Genomic DNA, 23,488 nt, shown 5'->3' with positions numbered 1-23,488 from the left:
TATGTAACATAATACATGAAGTGATAAAGCTGATTGTTACACAGGAAATAAAAATAGGCAGCACCAAGTAAGAAAGAAATCATTTGGATTTATATAGCGCCTTTCACGACCTCAGGATGTCCCAAAGTACTTGACAGTCAATGAAGTACTTTTGAAGCATAGTCACAGTTGTAATGTAGGAAACTGCCATAGTATAACTGGATTATCAACAAACTATTCAGCATACGCTATATATAGATTTATTTCCAGTTCTGACGAAGGGTCATCGACCTGAAACGTTAACTCTGTTGCTCGCTCCACAGATGCTGCCTGGCCTGCTGAACATTTCCAGCATTTTCTGGTTTTATTTCAGATTTTGCATGTGTACAGTATTTTCCTTTTATATATTTATTGCAGTTGTTTTCTATTTTTTTTTCTCTCTCTCTCTCCTCCCTTCCCTGCAAATATCATCGCTGACACTGTCAATACCGCACCTTGGTCAATCATGCGACTTGCTTGAGCAGGTAAAGATCAGCCTGTCAGCCAGGTTTGTCTCTGCCTCTCACTGATAACCCTGGCAGGACTGGAAATAAATCACCCCTTAATAGGAAGTGAAGTGCAAATGTTAGTCAAGACAGAGATTTAAACTGTTATCCTCAACGGAGAATCCAAATCTTTCGGGTTTAGTTACTTGGCCTTCTAGAAATGCTACTTTATTGAGGGTAACCAAACTAAATAAGGAGCAATGCTATTTGGTTATTCAGACTACTAATAAAGTCTGAAATGCAGAAGGGGTAAAATTTGTTTTTATTTCCACTCAGAATCCAGCACAATTGGCCAAACCAAGGCGAAAGATCAGGGAATCTAAAATGTAAGTGAGTCATGCCTTAAAACAATTACGTTCGCGGTTTCCTTCATTTTTTACATTGGTTCAAGACCGGCCACGCCCCCAGGTTGAAATTGCGTGGTTCTGGAAAGCCATTCAAATTGCAGTTATTACCTTTTAAGGTTTTTAAAGTTAATCTATCTTTCTTTCTTTCTTTCTTTCTCTTTCGTTTTTTTCTTTCTATTCTTTTTTTTCCCTCCCTTCTCGATTTCAAAATTCTCATCCTTGTTTACAAATCCCACCATGGCCTCGCCCCTCACTATCTCTGTAATCTCCTTCAGCCTCTCTATCCCCCAAGATATCTGCGCTCCTCAAATTCTGCCCTCTTGATCATTCCTGATTATAATCGCTCAACCATCGGTGGCCGTGCCTTCAGCTGCCTGGGCCCTAAGCTCTAGAACGCCCTCCCTAAACCTCTGCACCTCTCTACCTCTCTTCTTTCCTCTTTTAAGACATTCTTTAAAACCTACCTCTTTGACCAAGCTTTTGGTCATCTGCCGTAATTTCTTCTTATGTGGCTCAGTGTCAATTTTTTTTGGTCTTATAACACTCCTGTGAAGCGCCTTGGGATGTTTTACTACGTTAAAGGCGCTATATAAATACAAGTTGTTGTTCTCCTCCATAACCGGCACAAACTCTTGTTGGGTCACGTGGCATACCATCCAGAAAATGTTAGCTACCAGTTAGCGCCACACCCTATTGCTTCAATGGAACTGAACATGGGGTGGGGTGCATAACAGGCGTCCCATGCAACCCCTATTTTGCTTTATTGACAAAGACAATTTTCTACCCCCTTGTACTGCCCATGCACAGATTGTTGAGATTAAGGGGAAGTTTTGCATCCGTCAGGGATATGGAACTGTTTTGTGATCACGTGACTTTTGTTGACATAGCGTGAGTTCTGTATTGTGTTCTGGTTCTTTTTGCTTCTAGTTTTCCACTTTTTCTTCCTTGTCATCTGTTTGAGATTTTGAACCCATTTCCTGCAATCCTGTGGCTTTTGGTGCTTTATTGGAAAGTTTACTGACTTTCTTCGAAATATTAGTCCCTGCAAGTATTTGCCTTTTTGTGGCTGGCAACATTAACTTTGTGTCAAAATGAAAAAAATATCAGTATTTAAGGAATCTTTGATTGAAACAAACAGCTCCCCTTCTGTGAAATATGACTTCCATTTTGCAGTCGTTACTAACACCAGCACTTGATGTGTGATGATTGCTGCTGGTGCTAAATCACGCCATAGAAATGACTGTGTTCCCATCTGGGAATTAAAGGAATTTTTGGAGTATTACCGGCCTGAAGTGCTTTAACCGTCGCACTTTGGAAAATCACGAACTACAGCTTATTGTGAAAAATAGTTCCTCCTTTTCAACATTATGCTAAAATCAACATGTTGCTTATTGTTTTACCTTAAGGATGCAGTGAGCCTTTTATAGCTATGAACATGCTGGGTATAATAAGTGTCAACAATATGCCACATAGATCATTTGCCATCTGTAGGGATAAGTGATCTGCCAATTTTGCACAGGTGCTGGAGGAATAGCAATGTAGAAGATATTTCATTTCAGCGAGCCATATCATTTTTGAGAATGATTGAATATATTTCAAGAGCTTTGGTTTAACAATTTTGAACGATTTCTAAATTGAAGACCTAAGAAAATGAAAATGAAAATGGTAACTTCGACAGTATTTCCGTTTTGATGGGCTACGGTCTGACAGTATCATTGTTTCCTAACATTAATGGAAGCCTAGCCTGACTGAACCAATTGACTACCTGCTTCACACAGACTCAGCTTCCTGACTACAATAAATTAGGTTTATCCTACCTCAGCCTTTGCAGGCTGCGTACGTCCCCACTTCATGACCAGTAGCGTGCTTGCCCGTCTGAGGCTAGAGCGGCCAAAATAGGGACTGGTACTGAAAAACAGCTAGTGCAACATAGTCAATTCTAACGTTGAAAATTCTCCCGCTGGCTCGTTTGAAGCTATTGCAACTGTGACATATGTTCAGTTAGAGACTTGTGGAAATGATCTAGAACTCAATGCAGAGCATTTCATCCATTTTTATTGTAGGTCTAGGTCCAATTGAGATTCTGCCTCACATTAACTCTCAAATCTTCACACCCAAGAACAATCGTGGAAATTGCTTATGGTTACTTTAACCCACAAGAGGCGATGGAAGTCTGCAACATGAAAACCTGTCGACAGGCATATCACATATTACAAATATGGGCCTCTCTGTAATTGCCCTTCTAAATGAAATGTAATGAAATGAGGTCCACTTCATTTGATATCTGCCAGAAAACCTATTCATCAGGCATTGGGAATCCACTGGTGAAATAATAGAATGCCTTGTGGAGAAGTGATTAACTCGACTTTCTCCCGAAAGTCTAACCATAAAACCTGTGCACTATAGAAAGTGTCTTATGATTCAGGGAGCTACAGGGTGAGGCAGAAAAGAAAAGAAGCATTTTATTGGATTGGGTGCCACTCCCAGGGAATAAGAGAAACCTCCTATATCCCATAATATACAGTGTTATAAAGATATTGATCGATATTGTGAGACTCCACTGCTGATAGGGAGTCTCAGGATCAAGTCTGCAAATATTAATATTACAATAATAATGCTATTCAACTGTCAGGAATAGCTGCATTGCTGCAATATTGGCATTCTATTACTAAAATAGGCATCACGACAACTTAAAAATGTTTAATCTTTGCTTCGTCTCCCGCTGTCTTCCTTTGCCCATTCTCTCGTGTTCCCCATTCCATTTTTAAAAAATTACATCGGATTACATCGAATATACGGCACGGAAACAGGCCATTCAGCCCAACCAGTCCATGCCGGTGTTTATGCTCAACTCGAACCTCCTCCCGTCATTCCTCATCCAACTCTATTCCCTCTATTCCCCCTATTCCCTTCTCCCTCGTGAGCTTGTCTAGCCTCCCCTTAAATGCACTTCCCTTTATTTACTTCTCTTTTTTTTTCTAACTCACATAACTTATTCCAATAACTCTATTATGTTATTTCTAGAAAATAGTTGAAACATCAGAGGGGGTGAGTGTTAACCCCCTCTGCCCAATGGAAACTGGGAGTTAAAATCAAAGTGGCGGACTTACTGCTCTTTTCCACCCGGCGACAATTTTGACGCCACTGTTTACTTGGGTGATTGAAGGGGCTGTATCAATAAATGTAAATTGAGGTCCTATGATGACGTTAGGACCCCAATACAGTTTTAGTTGCTTATTGGGTGGTGGTAGAATCTGGTGGACATTCAGCAGAGGCCCTGTCAGGCAAGTTTGAAAAATTGTTTGTGGGACCGGCAATGCTCCTCTGAGGCCTACAAAGAAATTCTCAGCCTTCCAATCTGCAAATCCCTTCTTCCCTCGGCGACGTACCTCTGGGATACTCGATTTGGGCAGGCCGCAAGTGGGCAAACTGTCTCTGGGTGCCAGTTTTGGGCAGGCAGGCGGCTGGCGAAATTCAAATGAGGCTTGGTCAATAAAAGTGGACTGGGTCTCCCACTGCACCTTCTGGATGCCCCACCAGCTTTCTGCCCAGGAATTAAGATTCTTCCTTTTCTTGTGTTCCTTCTTTTTCCTCAGGTTTGCAGGTCCTACCATCCAGGAAAGAAGTGGGGCCCACATCCCAAAGAAGCCGGCTTCTGCCAGGATAACAAACGACTCCACAGCTGGCCGCGAGTCAAAGGTGAAAGGTTAAGACGTTAATGCCATAGACATAAGTCAATGGTCGAAAACCAGGCACAGCAAGCACCTGAACTTCCAATTAGCACTTCTGGAGGATAAGGTATGACAGTGCAAATCTGGAAAATTACCCTTTATATACTGAGGTAAATCATCCTAATACAACAACACAGAGAGTTCAACAATTTAAACATTACAAAGGAAATATGAAATATGCCATAACTGGTTCAGAATTAAAAGCTGTTTTATCTTATCAATTCACATTATAAAGTCTTAATAGGAAACGATGGTTTATTTTAATAGAGGCTTCCAATGAGTTTTTGGATTGGGTGAAAATTTCCCCTCATTCGGTATGCATGAGGATTAAGAATGTCACATCTCACAGCTGCTCGAGTCGTTCAATGGGCTAGGAAAATAACGTTGTAAGCTTTTTGTGTACATAACTGTAGATTCGGTTGCTGCTGGAACCACACTTACTTTGGCACCAATTATTCCAGAAAAAAATAGCATCTCTTTCTTATGTAAAGTTCTTTTCAGGGGGTCATGTCGGTAGATGCACCAGACAATAACTCTCCCTTCGCTTGCTTGTGTGTGGAGAGCGCATTGGCTAGCTGCTAATGCTTCAGTCATGACTGGCAGGAACGGATTTCAACAACAACAACTTGAATTTAAATAGCACCTTTAATGTTGTGAAACATCCCAAAGCGCTTCACAGGAGTATTATGAGATAAAAAAATTTGATACTGAGCCACATAAGGAGAAATTAGGGCAGGTGACCAAAAGCTTGGTCAAAGAGGTAGGTTTTAAGAAGCATTTTGAAGGAGGAAAGAGAGGTAGAGAGGCAGAGAGGTTTAGGCAGGGAGTTCCAGAGCTTGGGGCCTAGGCAGCAGAAGGCACGGCCACCAGTGGTTGAGCGATTATAATCAGGATTGCAGACCGAGATGTGGCAATCAAACCCTTTCCATTGAAAGGGACCATCCACATTACAGTTTCAGCATGGTCCACACAAACAGGAAGGGCCTTTGGTAAGTAAACCTTCCAACTTAAGACCATCCTACAGCTAGATTAAGAATTAAACACGTTCTTCACCCAAAATGTAATTAAAAAATTATTTTAAATCGCGCTGTGATCCAAGCCAAAGTAAAGTATGGGGTGTAACATAATCAGCCCAGTGGCTTGGCAGTTGTAGCACATTCTATAAATTTAGTTGGCTAGATTTCCACCTGCATAGCCGCATTAATTATCAATGGCCTTTTTAATAGGACCCAAGTAAAATTAACTTTTTATAAATTTTTTAAATAATCATAACCGTTGTTGTTTAATATATTGTTCGTTGACAATATTTCATGGTTTTCATAGCTCCAAGGTAATGTTCTATTATTATTTTCCCCCTGCCATCTGTTTTATCTATTCCTTTCACCATTTTTAGGTGCTTGTAAAATGCAGTTTCACCAAAGTTTTGGTGTGTGTTACAGTTGAACAAAAGACATTTTTCATGATCGGCTATTTAAAAAAAATTGTTTCGATGCAGTCACCACCTCCTTCCAAGCACTTCAGCCAAAAACATAAATTCACAAAACAGAATCTTGCAATGCTGTAAAATAATGTTACTTTCGTTCTGGTCACAGTTAGTGCTACAGTCAAAATGGCCTTGCTTTCTTTTCAAAAATGTTACATTTTCCATCTGCTTCCTTGTCCCGCTAAGTGTGATTCATTGGGGCACAGACATATAGATGGCAATCCACCCAGATCCTGATCTTTGCTGTATGCTACACAGTTTTCCTGTACTTCCTGCCAGCATTATTCAAACGCCCCTGACCCTAGGATTTGGAACAAGGGCAGGCTCACATTCAGAGGGCGGATAGAAGTTCTGCCCAATCCCACATCCACCCCCAGAAGTCCTCCCCCAGAATTTAAGCCCCAGATAAACGAGAGAGCGAATACATGGATGTTTAGCATTAAACAACAATATGAATGTTAATATTCAGGGAACTTTGAGTCTGGGCCAGTTCACATTTAGTGCGGCAGGCACAACTGTTGATTTTTTCTATCTTCTGAAAAGGGATAGTTAAACCTGTAAATATACAGTCATTGTTTCTATTCATTTATCCATTTACTGTTTAATAAATCTGTTCATCAATTTTGTAGCCTCAGACACAATCTGGTGAATGTTTCTTCGACGACCTACTGAAGTCCAGATAGTTCATGTCAGGGCATGTGATATAACTAGCCAGCTAAAACAGTGGTTCTCAAACTTTTTTGCTTAAAGGACCCCTTTCAAATCACAGGCAACCCATCTAAATTATAATACTATGGGCTCAATTTTCCCCAATGCCATTTTTTGGCATCTTTCAAGCGTTACACCCTTTTTTTTTGGCCCCGACTACACCAAAAAAATAACTTGAAAGTTTTCCCGTTCTAATTTTTTAATTGGTACCACGCAGCCTGTCCTTTAGCTTCGGGGAGTGGAGCCTAATGCCTGCGCGAAAAAACGATGCCCTCCCCCTTCTGCGCATGCGTGAAAAAGAAAAAAAAAAATTGTGACTGCTATGGGCGCACATGCCCAGTACACCTCCTGGTCTGCATTCGGCCAGTTGTGTGTGAGACCTGTGTGAGAACTTTAATTCTCAGTAGCAAAAAATCTGAGCTGCAATATGCAACACGGCTCAAGGACCAAGAATTTCTCAAGAGGAAGTGGAGGCACTGGTTACTGTAATTGACGGCAGTTGGCACGAGCTGGACACCAGCAGAGGTGACATAAAAGTTTCACCAAAAGAAATGAAGAAACACTGGAACCAACTTGCAGAAGATTACTGTGCAATGGTGACCACCCCGAGGTCAGGAGGCCAGTGCAAAAAGAAGTAGCAGGACCGTGGTCAAGTAGTTAGGGTAAGTAATATTTTCATTTATTCACGGAATTGCAATTGTAAATGTGACCATCTGTATGTCCCACCCAGCAGAAAGACACGCTCTCTAAAAAGTTAGATTTTCATCTTTGCATAGGAAGGTGGCACACAACAAAAGAGAGCGAACTCGAACGGGAGGAAGCAAATCTGCTCCCACTGGCACCCTTGGAAGAGAGGGTTGCTGCTTTGATGGGAGAAAAGTACCCACCGCTGCACAAGCTGAGCTCACACTCGAGGGAGAGGGTAAGTCCTGCAAATTCCACAATCTGGCTTTGCTAAATGTTAAGTACTGCGCGGGCTAGCCATGCTTCGGTTCATGGGGATGTCTCCGTCTGCTACACTTCGGTTGATGCAATGTGCTATCATTCATCGTGGTCCTTCAAATGAGCCTGCTGTCTGCGCTGTGTGTGCCTACTCATGCCACCCACCCTGCCCCCTCCTCTGCGGCTAACCATTTGTCTGTTCTGTTATATTTTGCAGAACTTGAGGCCAACCCTGACGAGGCTGAAGCTGATGCAGAAGAAGATTCAGATGTGGATGAGCCTGAAGAGGAGAACATCTTCCAATCCCACCTTCCAGACCAAGAGCATGGGGGTGAGGGGGATGGGAGGGGGAGGGGGAGGATGAAGCCCCCACTGTTATACTCACTCTGGAGCAGGTGAAGGTGCCGCCCATTGAGGTGCCAGCCCCTTTCCTGAGTGGTACAAGTGTTGGGACATTCCATGGCATCTCACAGTCCGAGGCTGCGGGTTCCAGTGGTGTGCAGCAAGGCACATCCAGGGCCCCACCTTCCGATGCTGCGGGTCCCAGTGGGATGCAGCGAGCCACACCCAGGGTGAGCAGGGGAAGGAGAGCTCTGCAGCGCTCTCCTGGGATGCAGGATCTAACAGATGTGGTTCAGATGATGGCAATGAGTGGGGAGAGCATTGACCTTATGCGATCACTCCTGGACATCATCAGTGGGGTGGGTGATGAGGTATCGGGACTGTCGGGAGAACCACACTCTCATGAGAAATGGGAACACTGTCCGGGCACATGAGGGAGGGAATATTCCAGGTAGTTGATTTACTGTCGGTGAACATAAGGGAGGGAATGTCGCAGGTAGTTGAGACACTGTCGGGGCACATGAGGGAGGGAATGTCGGAGGTAGCTGCTGTAATAAGGGAACACGCACAGACCCCGCGGCCATTGACGGAATCTACTTCCACTCCTACTCCAATCCCCAGACCAGCCTTTGAAGAGGCCCAAGCTGAGCCTTCCACATTACCGCCTGCCCACACCTAAGAAGTGCGCATTACCCGAGATGCTCGAAAGAATAAGCTTGGTACCAACTCGAGAAATGCTGCGCCATCGCCTGCAGGCAGGGGTGGAGTCAACAAGAACAAGCGCAGCGGGCGGTCTTAGAATAAGATGGAGGAGAGATGGGTGCAGCCTTTCTTTGCCGCTGTTGTTGTTGTTGTTATTATTATTGTTACTGTTGTAACTGTTCTCAAATTTAAAATTATTTGTAAGTGATGTAAATTTACTAGTTTAAATATTTGTAAGTTATCTTAAGGTTTGTAAGTGATCTTAAAATTTGTAACTGATCTTAACTGAAAACTTTAAAGTTTGATACAAGAATATTTTTATTAAAGTTAAGTTAAATAGAAACAAGTGTTAAACTTTTGAATAAAATATACCTTAAATTATAACTGCATCACTTACATTGTTTGTTCCATTATTAAAACAACTTTTTGAACTAAAGAAGAATCATTTCCATTATGTGTTCCATTAACACAACACAACATTGCGTTACAGGTCCTAACAGTAATCATGGTCCATTTGGAATAGTTGCTGCTGAGCCTTCAGGCAGCAAAGCGTTCACGGATGAGCTGCTGGCACAAGGCTCGAGCAATCGTTAAAGGGGCACGATGGCCACCCTCCTCCGCCATCGTGCTCCAGGTTCAGGTAGTTGCATGGCTTCCTCGTCCTCATCCTCCTCGTCATCTGCATCTTCCTCCTCATCACCAGCCACTTTCACCTCAGGTGGGTCTTCTACTATCAGCTGCTGCTGCCTCATGATGGCTAAGTTATGCAGCATGCAGCACACAACAGTGAACTGACCGACAATCTCAGGAGAGTTTTGCGTTAGCTTCCAGAATGGTCCATGCATCGGAAACTCTGCTTCAAGATGCCAATGGTCCTCTCTATTATGCTGCGTGTCGCAATGTGCGACATGTTGTATTCCCGGTCAGCTTCAGTCCGGTTTATGCATAAGGGTGTCATGAGCTAGGTGGCGAGGCCGTACTTTTTGTCTCCCAGCAGCCAGCTCTGCCCTTCTGGCTGCTGCTGAAATATGGCAGATATAGCGCTCTCATGTAGGATGAATGCATCATGGGTGCTCCCAGGGTATCGCGCATCAACTGCCATGATGCGATGCATGTCGTCACATACGAGCTGCACATTCACAGAGTGGAAGCCTTTTCTGTTCCTGTACATCTCGGAATCTTCCAAAGGCGCTCGCAAGGCGATGTATGTAGGTACAATCTATGCAGCCCTGTACCTTGGGGAAGCCAGCAATCCTGGAGTAGCCCATAGCCCTGTCACGCATTGCCTGGGCGGTCATGGGGAACTTTATGTAGTCATTCCTCCGGGCATATAGTGCAGCTGTCACCTGCCGAATGCAGATATGTGTTGCATGTTGAGAAATGGTGCACACAGCCCCAGTGGTGGCCTGGAATGATCCAGATGCATAAAATGAAAGTGCAGCTGTAACCTTTACTTCAACTAACAAAGCAGTCCTCCTGACGCTTCTCGGGTGCAGATCTGCTTTTATTAACTCACTGATCTTGGTTGCAACTTATTTGTGAAAATGCTGCCTTCTCACACAGTCTGCATTGCTCAGGTGCAGGTATGAACACCTGTCTCAATATACCCGATGTGGATAAGGCCTCCTGCCCATCATCCTACGTGCTTTCAGGTGATGATGTCGAATCAACCTTCTCCTCCGCAGCGCAATCATGCAGAAGCCTTGCACGAGGTATGGCGTTATCAATATTGCTCACATAATTTAATTGTAGCTTTGCAAGAAGCTCAAAACAGCAGGACAAAGCACTCACCCCTCCTTTCCTCTCTCTCTCCCCAGGGCTGACACCCTCGTATGGACCACATCCAGATCTGCGCATGCGCAATAGACTTACTTAGAACGGGAAGCTCGGCATTCAATAAAGAAATAAAGTTTAATTCAATTCTTTAATTTTTGATTTTTTGAAAGAAGTACCCCCCCCACCACCGACCGAACGTCTCCTCACCGGGCCGGCAGAATCGCTCCCTCATCCAGACACGGGCTTGCCGTTCACCGCAACCCCCCCCACCCCCGGGCTTCTTTTGAAACTGTTGCATAGCCTAAGTGTTATCATCACTTCAGTTCGGCTTCCACCCCACCCACCGTACGTCCCCCCCCCCCCCCCGCCACCATCCCCAGGCTTCTTTTGAAGCCGAGCCCTGAGCCCCGATGTCCGGGTGAGGGACCAATTCTGCTGGACGACGCTTCGACCTTTGAGCTCGGTGAGGGGACGTTTGGTGGTGGCGTGGTACTTTGAAAAAAAATCAAAAATTAAAGAATTGCATTCGACTTCCATTTTCTAGCTTTCGACTTTGAAAAAATTATGATGTACATTCTTTGCCTTCTTGTCTCCCTCCAAAACTTTGCCGAAAAACAATGACATCTTTCTGCACTGATTTTGTAATGTGCGCTGCTTTTTTTTAAGTGCCCAGAAGTTTTTTGGGAGTGGTCACATGCACTGTTCTAGGAAAAATGTAAGTTGGCCAAACTTGCATTAATGTGAAAAACTGGCGCAGACATCAGGTTACCTCTCATGATGCAAAGAAAAACTAACCTAACTGAGTTACGCTGGTGCAGAAACTTTGGGGAAACTTTGGATATTTTAATTTACGCCAAAAAAACGGCGCAGATAACTGGGGAAAATTGAGCCTCAGATAATATTCATAATATGAAAGTGTTGCATGTAAAGAATGTTTTCATAGTGTTTTTAAGAAAATAGGGGGTAGAAATTCGCCTGGTTTGCGCCTCCTGTTAGCGCCTGCACGGGCAGTAAAGGGGCCCTAAGGGGTTACCAATCAGGCGCGGTGAATTCACCGATGTCCACGAACTTCCCTGGCGGTTTTGTGCTGGCGCTAACACTTACCGCCTCGCTCTCTTGCACCCTGTAGATCGTGATGTCGTCCGGTGCACAGTGTCCCATTAGTGCCCCGAATGTAATATTCGCTCCTGCCCCCTGCAACATCGTCGGGCGTCAACTTCGGCAGCAACAGGAGGCACTGTCACCTCGACTGGCCGCTTGGGGAGTGATATTTAAAGGCAGTGGTGGTGGTACAGCAAACCTTATTACTCTCCTCAGTCTGGTGCCTTCTGATCGCTATTGACCCTGTGATTCCTCAGCCCTTCACTCTCTTAGAGTGTTTGGGGCTGCTATGCATGTAGCGTAGGTCCCGTGGCCCAACAGACAGAGCATGAACAGTGATTGAACTCATCATTGGCCCTTCCCTTTAAGCGAGGGAAGGAGCGTATAAAGACAGCAGTGCTGCACTGAACATTGTTCAGCGCTCTGCCACTACCACCCCTCACACAGTTCAACACTCTAAGGGAAGTGATAGTGTTTGATTTAGTGCTCCACTTCCCACTTGGGGCGCTAAAGCTGAAATTCCCAAGAGCAGCAAATCATTTTCGCCTGGCGAAACTTTTGAATAGTCACAAAAGTAATCAACCCAAACAAGACGCTACGCAATTTCTAGCCCAGAGATATTTACTTACAGATATCAGTAAGATGGGTGCACCCCACTATCATCGATCAACTTTTAGACGCCCACCACCAGCCTTGGTAATTGCCGGTCTACTTGCCAATCTTCGTGCCGCTCTCAGATTCCTCCATACAGTAAGGAGGGTTTCTGACAAAGGGCCATAGACCCGAAAAGTTAACTTTGTTTCTTTCCACAGATGCTGCCTGGCAATTTCCAGCATTTTCTGTTTTTATATTAGTAAGGAGGGCTTTCTGCTCAGTCTCTGGGCACTACAATTGATCTTGATATAGGGACGGGAACAGCACACTTCAGGCCCTAGGGCACAGGGGTTGGCCTGTGACAGTAATCTGAGAAACTGATCCCAAGAAAATTACCTCAAGTAAAAAAACAAAAACATACCAAGGCCTTTCAGCATCTCTCATTCCGAGTCTCAACGTTTCATTGACCTTACAATGAACATCTGCCTTCAATGTCGTGGAATGACCTTGCCTTGTGCCAGCCAAGTTGAGGTTCTAAATGTTCAAGTCCAATGCCACATACCAGACTTGCTCATCACGAACTGTTTAAGCAAGGTCCTCATGTGATAGGGCTTTGACAAAATGAGGCTGAATCCCTTTCAGTGACAGATTTGTGTCAGCCAGAAATGTCCTTTCTTTCATCCACTTTTGCTTTCTGTCACAAATCCATGTCACAGCTTGGCCTTGGATCTCGCTCATGGGCCAGAGGAAGCCATTCTGTTGCTTGCCTAGAGGTTCTAAATCACGGATAAGAACTGTTTGCACACATATCTTATATACCACTATCTTAACTGGCATTCAGATTTTATTGTTTATGAAGAAAGGCAAGAGAGACTAAAGTGTGCTTGGGCCTTTCACATTACAGTCCTACAAGCTGTGTGTCCAGTCTAAAGTTGGCATTTATCAAGCGGCAGTATGGGACAAAAATGGAAACTGATGTCCATATTTCTTCCAATTGTAGAGTCATAGATTTTACATCACAGAAGGAGGCCATTTAGCCCATCATGCCTGTGCCGGCTCCTTGAAAGAGCTATCCAATTAGCTCCACTCCTCCTGTTCTTTCTCCATAGCCCGGCAATCAATACTTTCACAATCTCCACTTGGACCATGAAAAGCCTTAATATTGCACTTGGAAGCACCCATTATCATATACCACTGGTTAGCTCATTGTTTAAGATGTATGGACACAATGATACATTTAGCAACCTCACACTCCCAGCCTGGACCAATTCTTGAAGGAAATGGTTTGAAATATCTCACGGCCCTATTATCAACTCATGCTCCCTTTAAGTGAGCCTTCTCTGCTGAGAGTGTGGGAACACTGAATTTATCCTGACATCTCCAGCTGAGATCGCCAACAACACAACAACTCCAATATTTCTCTGGGTAGTATTCACGGGCTAAACTGGCTTTCGCACCACTCCTTAGAAGCACCTGAAGTCTGTGTCAGGTCTAATTTATCGACAGTAGATGAGTAACTGGCATGTCGTGCACTGTTTTTGTTTTTTTCCTCACCTTACTCACACTGAATAAGATCTCACTGGTTGTCATGCTGGGCATTTTGGCATCACTGCTTTGGAGAGAGGAATGGTTAGAGGAAGAGGAGCAGCAGCTACACCAACACCAACATTCAAGATGAAAGAGCTCTGGGATTTGTAGCAGTGGCTGGCTTCCCTCATATCCTGGGAGTTCTAGACTGCACTCATATAGCTAGCAAGGCACCAGAAGACATGATTGAGGCCTTGAAAGTTGAAACCATTGCCATTCAGACTCTAGGCTCCACCTTAGAGAGACTGGTGGACTAAACAGATATTGGTGATCTGGGTGATTTTAGAAAGAAAACGGGCTATTTTTCTGACTGAAGAAGGTGTATGAAACACTGAAAAATGTGCTTGTTCCCATCAAGCCAAAGAACACATCACTTACGGAGATTCTAAACAAGTTAGAGCAGCACTTCAGTCCTGAGCCCTTAGAAATTGCTAAAAATTATCGTTTTGGAATACGAGATTAGTTAATTGATGAGAATATCAGTGAGCACATAGATGCATTAAAAAAGCTATCCATACACTGTCATTTCAGAAACTTTTAGGACCAGGCATTGCGTGACCGCTTTGTTTGTGGGATGAAAAATGAAACAATCAGGAGGACATTGTTGACAATCCCTAACTTGACTTTTGATTTAGCTTATCAGACAGCTATGTCAATGGACATGGCTGACCAATACTCCCGAGAATTTCAAGCCATTCCAGTCGTCAGACAATCGAGGTGAATTGTCTGCAAGTTAAAAGAAAAAGGTAGTTGGGCCCCAAGGCCTCAGCAACTGGCCAAGATAACAATATATTGAAGTCTGCTATTGGTGCCTGGGACAACACATTGCTCAAAGTTGTCCATATGTGAATGCAGAGTGTTTCTTCTGCAGGAAAACTGGGCATCTTGCGAAAGCATGCCGACTGAAGAGTAAACCAACTTTCAAGGCTATAAGTAGAAATCCCCAAAGACTACTTAGCATGAAAGAAATACACATCATCAGGAGCACCAGGGTATCTAACAGCAATTCAAAAGGTGTCATCATCCAAGTAAATTTGCAGGAACCAAGATACCCATACAAATTGACACTGGCGCGTCCATGAGCTTAGTACCAGAATCGCTAAATCTCGCAAAATTGTGTGATTTCCCATTGGAGAAATCCAAGGTAGAACTGTGAGGCTACTGAGGAGAGCAAATTCCTGTGGTAGGTCGTGTCACTGTGTGAAATTGCCTCTCTTAGTAATGGCAGGAGACAAGCCTGCCTTACTAGGTAGAAATTGGTAGGGATCACTGAAGCTGGATTGGAATGAGATTTTGCGTGTTGAAACGTGATTAGCATCAAAGGATGATGTCATCAAGAAGTATCCAAAGGTGTTCTGTGAAACAGGCAGTCCGATCCAAGGCTACAAGGCAAGTGTCAGGTACAGAAGGACGCTAGACCAGTTTACTGCAAGCCACGTCTAGTACCATATGAACTCAAGGAGAAAGTTGAGCAAGAACTCAAAAGACTAGAGACTGAGAACATTATCTTCAAGAGAGATCTAGATAATTGAGCTACACCCATTGTTGTTGTACCTAAGTCAGATGGTAAGGTAAGGTTATGTGGTGATTATAAAGTCATCGTAAACCAGGTTCTCTACCCAATACATTGCCAAATGTAGAAGATTTGTTCACAACACTGACAGGTGGCCAGATCTTCTCAAAGTTGGTTCTGACAAATGCCTACTTACAACTTGAACTAGATGAGGAGTCCAAGGGCTAGAATCTCCACTTTTGAGCTTATCGCCCAAAAATGGGTGTTATTTTCGATGTGGGCGTTAAAAAAGGGTTTTCAGATCGCCGGCTTCTCGCCCATTCTCAAAACATATCGTTTACATTTTTGAAAATGGGTGTTACCGCGAGCGATATCAAATGGGCGGTAGCGTTAAATTTTTCTGACCTTCTACCATAAAGTGTGGCCATCCTTAGCAACGGCATGGCAACGCTCGATTCCCGCGATTCAGGAGGTCAAGGGTCATCATAACATGCGCAGAAGAGGAGACAGAGAGAGAGGGAGCTCAGAGGCACTGAAAGCATGTGTGGCTGTGGTGTGTGCTTGTTTGGCTGTTGTGGAAGGAACAATGGAGATTCACCAGCAGCTCAAATGCCACTAAGCACCAAGAACATAGTTGGAACCGAGTTTTTGTCCAACAAATAACATATAACATGGAAGAGATGGAGGGGGCCCTGGAGCTGGTAGCCAGGAACACTGGTGGCAGAGGGCTCCCAGTGGTCCCGGAGCACCACACTGCACCTCCATTGCCAACCACACATGAAAACCAGCAGCAATATCTTGCTTATGGCTCGGAGCACGCTCCCACCTTGGCACCGTCCTCCCCCATAGCCGTCCAAACAGCACATCGACCATCATTCCCCCCCCACCCCCCAATGAAGCATCATCTGAGGACCTCCTTGGCCAGGCAGCTTGAAGTCAGGAGGGGAAGGGGAAGGGGAAGGGGTAGAGGTGGGGAGGAGAAGCGGGGGGGGGGGGGTGCGGAAGGGTTGGTTTGTTCAGAAATACTGATGATTTCAGATTCACGTTCAATTTAAATGTTTTTTATTTAACAAAACCTTGCAGCACATTGGCTCAGATAGCTGCATCATTACACGCTGGTGATTCCTTTACATCAAAGGGTATAATCACACTTAACTTCAATCAACTTTAAACTTTAACTGTCACCAAGGTGATGCCCACCATTGATGTATGACCAGCACACCCAGCAGTGTAAATAACACCAACATTCTTTCAGGCAAAGTGATCATTGATGAACTCCTGACATAAGGCTCTTGCAGCTATCATGCCACCATGGGCCCTTTCATGCGGTCTACAGGGGGGCGGGAGCATGGCTTCAGCATCAGCCTGATTGTCTGGGCCAATGGCAGCGTCCGCCTCCTCATCCTCCTCTTCCTCTCTCTGGTGAGGTGGACTGTCAGACTCACCAGGCAATTCTTGTCACCTCCTGATAGCCAAGTTGTGTAGCATGGAGCACACCACCATGAATTGAGCTACCTGCTCAGGATGGTATTGGAGCTCGCCTCCTGAGTAGTCCAGGCATCTAAAGCGCTCCTTCAGCACTCCAAAGGTTTTCTCCACAATATTGCGAGATGCTCTGTGGCTCTCATTGTATCGCCTCTCAGCCTCGGTGTGGGTGTCATGCAGGGGGGTCATCAGCCAGGTGGCGAGGCCATATTCTTTCTCCCCAAGCATCCAGCATTGACCTTGTGGCTGATTGTTAAACAAGTCAGATACAGTGCTCTCACGCAGGATGTGAGCATCATGGATACTGCCCGGAAATTGAGCCTTCACTGCCAGTATAATTTGCTGGTGGTTGACAACCAGCTGGACATTCAGGGAGTGGAATTCCTTGTGATTCCTGGAAACCTCAGCATCCTGAAAAGGTGCCCGCATTGCGATGTGTGTACAGTGTATTGCTCCCTGCACCTTGGGGAAGTTTGCAATTCTGGAGAATCCTAGAGCCCTCTCACTCTGTGCCTCTCTGATCATAGGGAAGCTGATCAAGTCCCTCCTGCATGTGTATAGGGCTTCAGTGACCTGTCTAATGCAGCAATGTGTGGCATGCTGAGAAAGTCCGCAAATGTCTCCAGCTGTGGCCTGAAAAGAACCGAGATGTAGAACGACAGTGCCGCGGTGACTTTGACCTCGACGGACAGAGCAGTTCTGATGGTGCTGACAGGCTGCAAATCTGCCTTTATCAGCTGGCATACTTCAGTGATAACCTCTTTGTGGAAGCGCAGTCTCCGAAAGCAAGTGGTGTCGGACAAGTCGAGGTAAGAATGCTTCTCCTTGTACTTGCGGGGGGGTGTAACGTCTGGTCTTCCTCATCTGTCTGTCTCTTCGTACATTGGGCACATAATGCAGTGCAGCGTTCCTTCGGCGATGTCGAGTCTGCTGCATGTAATTAGTCACCAAGAGAGGGTGAGAAAGGACAAGCCCCATTGCAGTAGCTCTCTGTTTGCCACCGGTTGCTCACAAACAAGGAGCACACCTCTTCAATTCCAATCGGTCACAGTAAGATGTTTTTAGAGATGTTCACATCAACTCCAATGACCTGCAGAGTACACCCGAACTCCGCCAAGGTTGAAGCACACAGCCATTTACAGGAGGCGACATGTGATCTACAACATGGCGTCCATAACGCTGTAATTCACTCCGGTTAGTTCCACTTTTTCTGGACGATTTTTTGAGCAAGCGATATTATGTCCGAAATGTTGCGAGGTGGTGAAATTGACGATGGGCGATCTCCACGGCCGCTAGTTTAGGTAAATATGCTCTTTTCGACAAAAAAACAATCACTGGGCGTTAATACTGAATCTCGCCGTTAATTCCGTGTGGAAAGTAATGCTGGGCGATATTATGGACGTTGATTTTGCCCATTCTGCTGATTCCGCCCAAAAAAAGTGGGCGGGCAGTAATATTTTTTCTCGGTGTTAAGCACATGGGGAAAGTAACGCTCGGCGACAAGGTTCCGAAAAATGCCCGCCAGTTTCCATTTTGTGCCATAATGGGTGACATATGGGCGTTATATGTCATTTCAGCGGTAAAATTGGCATTAAGTGGGCGTTAAGCAGGTAAAAAAGTGGAGATTCTAGCCCCAAGTCATGCTATAAATACTCATCTAAGTCTATTTCAGTTTAATAGGCTACATTTTGTAGTGTCTTCTGCCCCCGCCATATTCCAAGGGGTGATGAACCAGATTTTGTAAGGCATTGAAGGGGTAGTATGTTATTTAGATGACATACTCATTTCAGCACCAAACGGGCAAATCCATAATAACATATGAATGAAGTGTGAGTTATTTCAAAACTCAGTGGGATACTTAGGGCACAGAGTAGACAAAGATGGTTTACATCCAACCAAGGAAAAGCTGGATGCAATTAGAAATGCAGCCACTCCCAAGAATGTCACTGAACTTTGATCATTTTTGGGTCTTTTGAATTATTATGGGAAGTTCCTACTAAATTTGGCTACCGTATTACATCCAATGAATGAGCTGTTGAAAAAATAGGTCCATTGGAAGTAGTCAGAAGAATACGACACAGCATTCAAGGAGTGTAAAAGCCAGTTGGTAGAGAGCACCAAGTTAGTTCACTTAAGACAGAAAGAGAATCATGATAGAAGTAGAGTAAGAGAGAGAAGTGTGAAATTAAATCAGGAGAGAGTGAAGAACCATCACCATAAATGGTTAAAGTGGTTACCAGGAAGAGTGGTGAAGATATGTGATCCTTGCACATATTTGGTCAAGATGTTTGATCATGGACAGGTTAGCTTGTTCATATTGATCATATTTTACCTACAGATGTGGAAGGAGTTGAAAGTTGGAATGATTTGATTATTTCTGACTCATCAGATAGTTTTGTTACAAGTAGAGTACCAGTAGCATATCCTACATCAGATGTACTAGAAACAAGTCCAAGAGAAAGTCAGAATTTAAGTCTGAGTCCGAGTCAGGCAGACAAATAGTCTGAAGTTGTAGAGAGTTCAAATGTAGATCAAGGGTATCCCTTGGGGGAAAATTTTCCTCAGGATCTGCCGAGAATGAGTCTAAGTTCGACACCATGTTTGGAAAGTTCTGTTCAAGAGCGAAGGTATCCTCTTCGAAACAGAAAACCAGTGGTTAAGTTTGATTTGTAAATATAGCAAAATAAGTCCAGATCTTTTGTTATGTATGATGATCAGTTTGTTATAATTACTTGTTCATTGAGGAGGGAGAAGTGTAATATATAGCACCACCTAGTGGACTACTGTGGTAATGCAGCCATGCTGAAAATACAATAAGGACATCAGGTGGCAGGTCACCTGACAAGTTCCTGTGTTAAGAGCCATCTTGTAAAAGTGTGTTTGTGATGTCATAGAGAATATACCACAGTTGCTTTCCAGCGGGTTACTGGCCCCTGATGGCAGTGAAGTGGCAAAACCCTCTGTTGCCTCTAGCTAGTCCTCCCCAGTCAGGCTAATGACCTCTCCACACCAAAAGGGTCTACATTATGGAAGCAACCCACAGTACAATATGTTGGTTTTAAAAGCAATCGAAGAATTGGGTCGCTTCATGTGCCACCCAACACGGAAGAAAAGAAGAAGAGAAGATGTGTGCTGCAAAAATATTTATTCGGTTCAAGTTGTCTTACATAGCTGTATGCAGAGTGGATCTGCTCAGCTGGCCGAGTCATTTGTATTTCAGCGAGTGCTTCCGACATAGCATATGGTCTGGCTTTACTGATTAATAATCTCCTTGTCGGCATCTCAGTAAACAGCTTTTGATTTATCCAATTGTACCCAGCACTCCATCTCAACTTGGTAACAGAACAAAGCAAGAGTCAAGCCAGAGGGCCTTTGTTAAAGTAGCATCAGTATTAATAATGATTAGAAATTTCTGTCCAGTTTATCTTATTAAGATCAATCAATTGCTGTACATGTATCTGACCGTGCTTCTGTCTTTGCTGAGCACGAATCTAATTGAATAAAAACACATGCAATTCGAGAAAATGCTCATTGAATATTAAAAGGCTCAGAAGTGAAAATGTTCTTTTTTATTTTGCATTCCAAAACAACTCCAGAGGAGCTTAGCATTGAAGTGTTTATCTGAACTGATAACACTGGATCATTAATTCTGAGATTTGAGCCCTTAAGAATACCCAATGTATTGGCATGACAATTCACAAAAATTCACATTTTATGCTGATTTCAGCATTTTGTGGCTCAGCCAACATCAGCACAGGTAGGCCCCAATTCACTGAGTTTTTATCCCCCTGAATCTGCTGACTAAAGCACCTGAACAGGTCCAGGTCTGCTCTCAGTGGAGTGCCATTCCCTGGGCTAATAGCCAGGACTGCGAGCTCTGCACACTGTAGTCAGGAACTCTCATGGAATTAATGTGCTTGCCACTAGTTTCAGGTCGGAGTGGACAGGGGGAAAATGGACAGTAAGTGAAATGGAGAGGAGAGAATGAATGGTAGTGAAAGGGAAGGAGAATAGATGGCAGGGGAAAGGGATGGGCGAACGGAGGGTAGTTAAAGCACCATCAATACAAAGACTGCAATGTTTCATAGAGATAACCCACCATCTCCTTCTCGACAGAACTGGGGATGGGCATTAAAGGTATAGGGTAAATTTATCCTTGTGTTCAAATCCCTCCATGACCTCGCCCCTCCCTATCTCTGTAATCTCCTGCGGCCCCACAAACCCCCAAGATGTCTGCGCTCCTCTAATTCTGCTCTCTTGAGCATCCTTGGTTATAATCGCTCAACCATTGGTGGCTGTGCCTTCTGCTGCCTGGGCCCTAAGCTCTGGAATTCCCTGCCTAAACCTCTCTGCCTCTCTATCTCTCTCTCTCCTCCTTTAAGACTCTCCTTAAAACCTACCTCTTTGACCAAGCTTTTGGTCACCTGCCCTAATTTCTCCTTATGTGGCTCGGTGTGAATTATTTTATCTTATAACACTCCTGTGAAACGTCTTGGGATGTTTCACTGTGTTAAAGGCGCTATATAAATATAAGTTGTTGTTGTTGTTGTTTAACCTACCCGGCCCAGTGAGAAACTGATAAGAACAAATTGCAATACTGTTCTACATGCTGCAGGTTTCATTTTCCTTTGACTACAATGGTTTTATTTCCACCAGTGCAAGTTGCCATCAGAAAACTTTCCTAAGTGGGCATTCGACAGTGAGACTGGACAGTGAGTGTTGCCAGGCTATTACCATGGGGTATATCACAGCCCATTGGCCTCAACCCACATTCATCATAGGCAGTCCCTCGGAACATGAGTTCTTAGTTGGCTGTACACTCCAATACGAGAACCACAGTCTCTGTCACAGGTGGGACAGATAGCCGATGAGGGAAAGGGTGGGCAGGGAGGCTGGTTTGCCGCACGCTCCTTCCGCTGCCTGCGCTTGATTTCTGCATGCTCTCGGCGACGATACTCGAGGAGCTCAGCGCTCTCCCGAATGCACTTCCTCCACTTAGGGCGGTCTATGGTCAGGGACTCCCAGATGTCAGTGGGGATGTCGCACTTTATCAGGGAGGTTTTGAGGGTGTCCTTGTAACGTTTCCTCTGCTCGCCTTTGGCTCGTTTGCCGTGGACGAGTTCAGAGTAGAGCGCTTGCTTTGGGAGTCTCGCGTCTGGCACATTCATATACGCACATATTCCACAGAAGATTTAAAGGGCACAAGAATAAGGATCAATGAACGGCTTTAAGGGAATTTCTGCATTGCTTTTGTCTTTTTTTTCCTGCTAACACTCAGGCTTTCAGAAGCCTTTGTAGTAATTATTCCGCTGCTTATTTGTTTTTGTTTTGTACAGCTCCATTGGTGCAAAATTGGGTTTTCCAATGAGGAATTTCCTTATCCCCAAGAATAATGTTGGGGACAGTTTAAACTAATCTGGTCGGGGGATAGTACAAGTTGTTGTTGTTGTTGTTTAACCTACCCGGTTCATGGCAGGAGGATGGGCATCTATGCAGGGAGACAGAGGGAAGTAAAATGGGGGCAGAAGCAAATAGTAGAAAGGAGATAAGGAAAAGTGGAGGGCAGAGAAATCAAAGGCAAAAATCAAAAAGGGCCACATTACAACATCATTCTAAAAGGACAAAGAGTGCATAAGGTCCGCCCATTTCTCAGCGGTATGCCGGCGGTATGTTGTTTCTCACAGGCGGCATCCCGCCGAGACCAGAGAGGACAAAATTGGTCAACATTTTTTTTGCCGGTATGTCAGCAGTCTGCATCGGGCAGTATGTATCCTAGTAGTCGATTGAGATCGACTTTCGATGGATGGTGCGGCACGGAACTCCGCATGCGCAAATTTTTATTTCTCCATTTTTTTTTACACAAGCGTTTTACCTGCGATTTTGGGAGTCAGGGGTCACCCGCGCATGTGCAGTGAGTTAAAGAGGAGAGCGAGTGAGAAGGAGCAGTAAGGTAGTCGATGGGCAGTTAGTTTAAAAATACATAGCACAATGCAAATATATTGCTAACAACTAATAATTCTTTGCTTTGAAGACAAGAAGAGATATTTAACAAAAATGTAACCAATAAAAGATTATGGCAATGTTAAAAAAGACATCCAAGTGCAAGAACATCGAGAAGGAGAGGAGGATGAGGGCACCTGCCTTCGATGAGACAGAGTTACCTGCCCTTCTGGAGCACGTAACAGAGAGGTGCTCCCAGCTAACCAACGGTGGTTGTGGAAAGCCCCCACCAAAGGAGTACAACTGAATATGGGACGAGATCGGGGAGGCTGTGTCCTCTAAAAGTACGATGGTACGCACCGGGAAAAGGTCCCGTAAGAGGTGGAACAACCTAGTGAGGGTAGCAAGAGCAAGTAATTATTTTATTTATGCACCACCCTCCCCATCCCCCACCACCATCCCCCCCACCCCCGGCCCCATGTGCTATGCATCATGCAAATGTAGCTTCAGTGTCACACGGATGATATTATTTATCTTAAGGTTACAGCAATCTTTTCGTGCTTTTCAAGCAATGACAAGAGGATCAAGGCAGTGCGTTTTTTATGTGTGTGAGGAGTGTGTGTGTGTGTGTGTGTGTGCGTGTCCGTGTGATGTTAAATGGATTGAAGATTTTTACTTTGATTTACTTTACATTCTGTAGAAGAAAACATCTG

The sequence above is a fragment of the Pristiophorus japonicus genome, chromosome 10 (genome assembly GCF_044704955.1).
Source record: "Pristiophorus japonicus isolate sPriJap1 chromosome 10, sPriJap1.hap1, whole genome shotgun sequence".
NCBI lineage: Eukaryota > Metazoa > Chordata > Chondrichthyes > Pristiophoridae > Pristiophorus > Pristiophorus japonicus.
The sequence above is the reverse complement of the archived record's forward strand: the minus strand, read 5'-3'. Positions refer to the sequence as shown.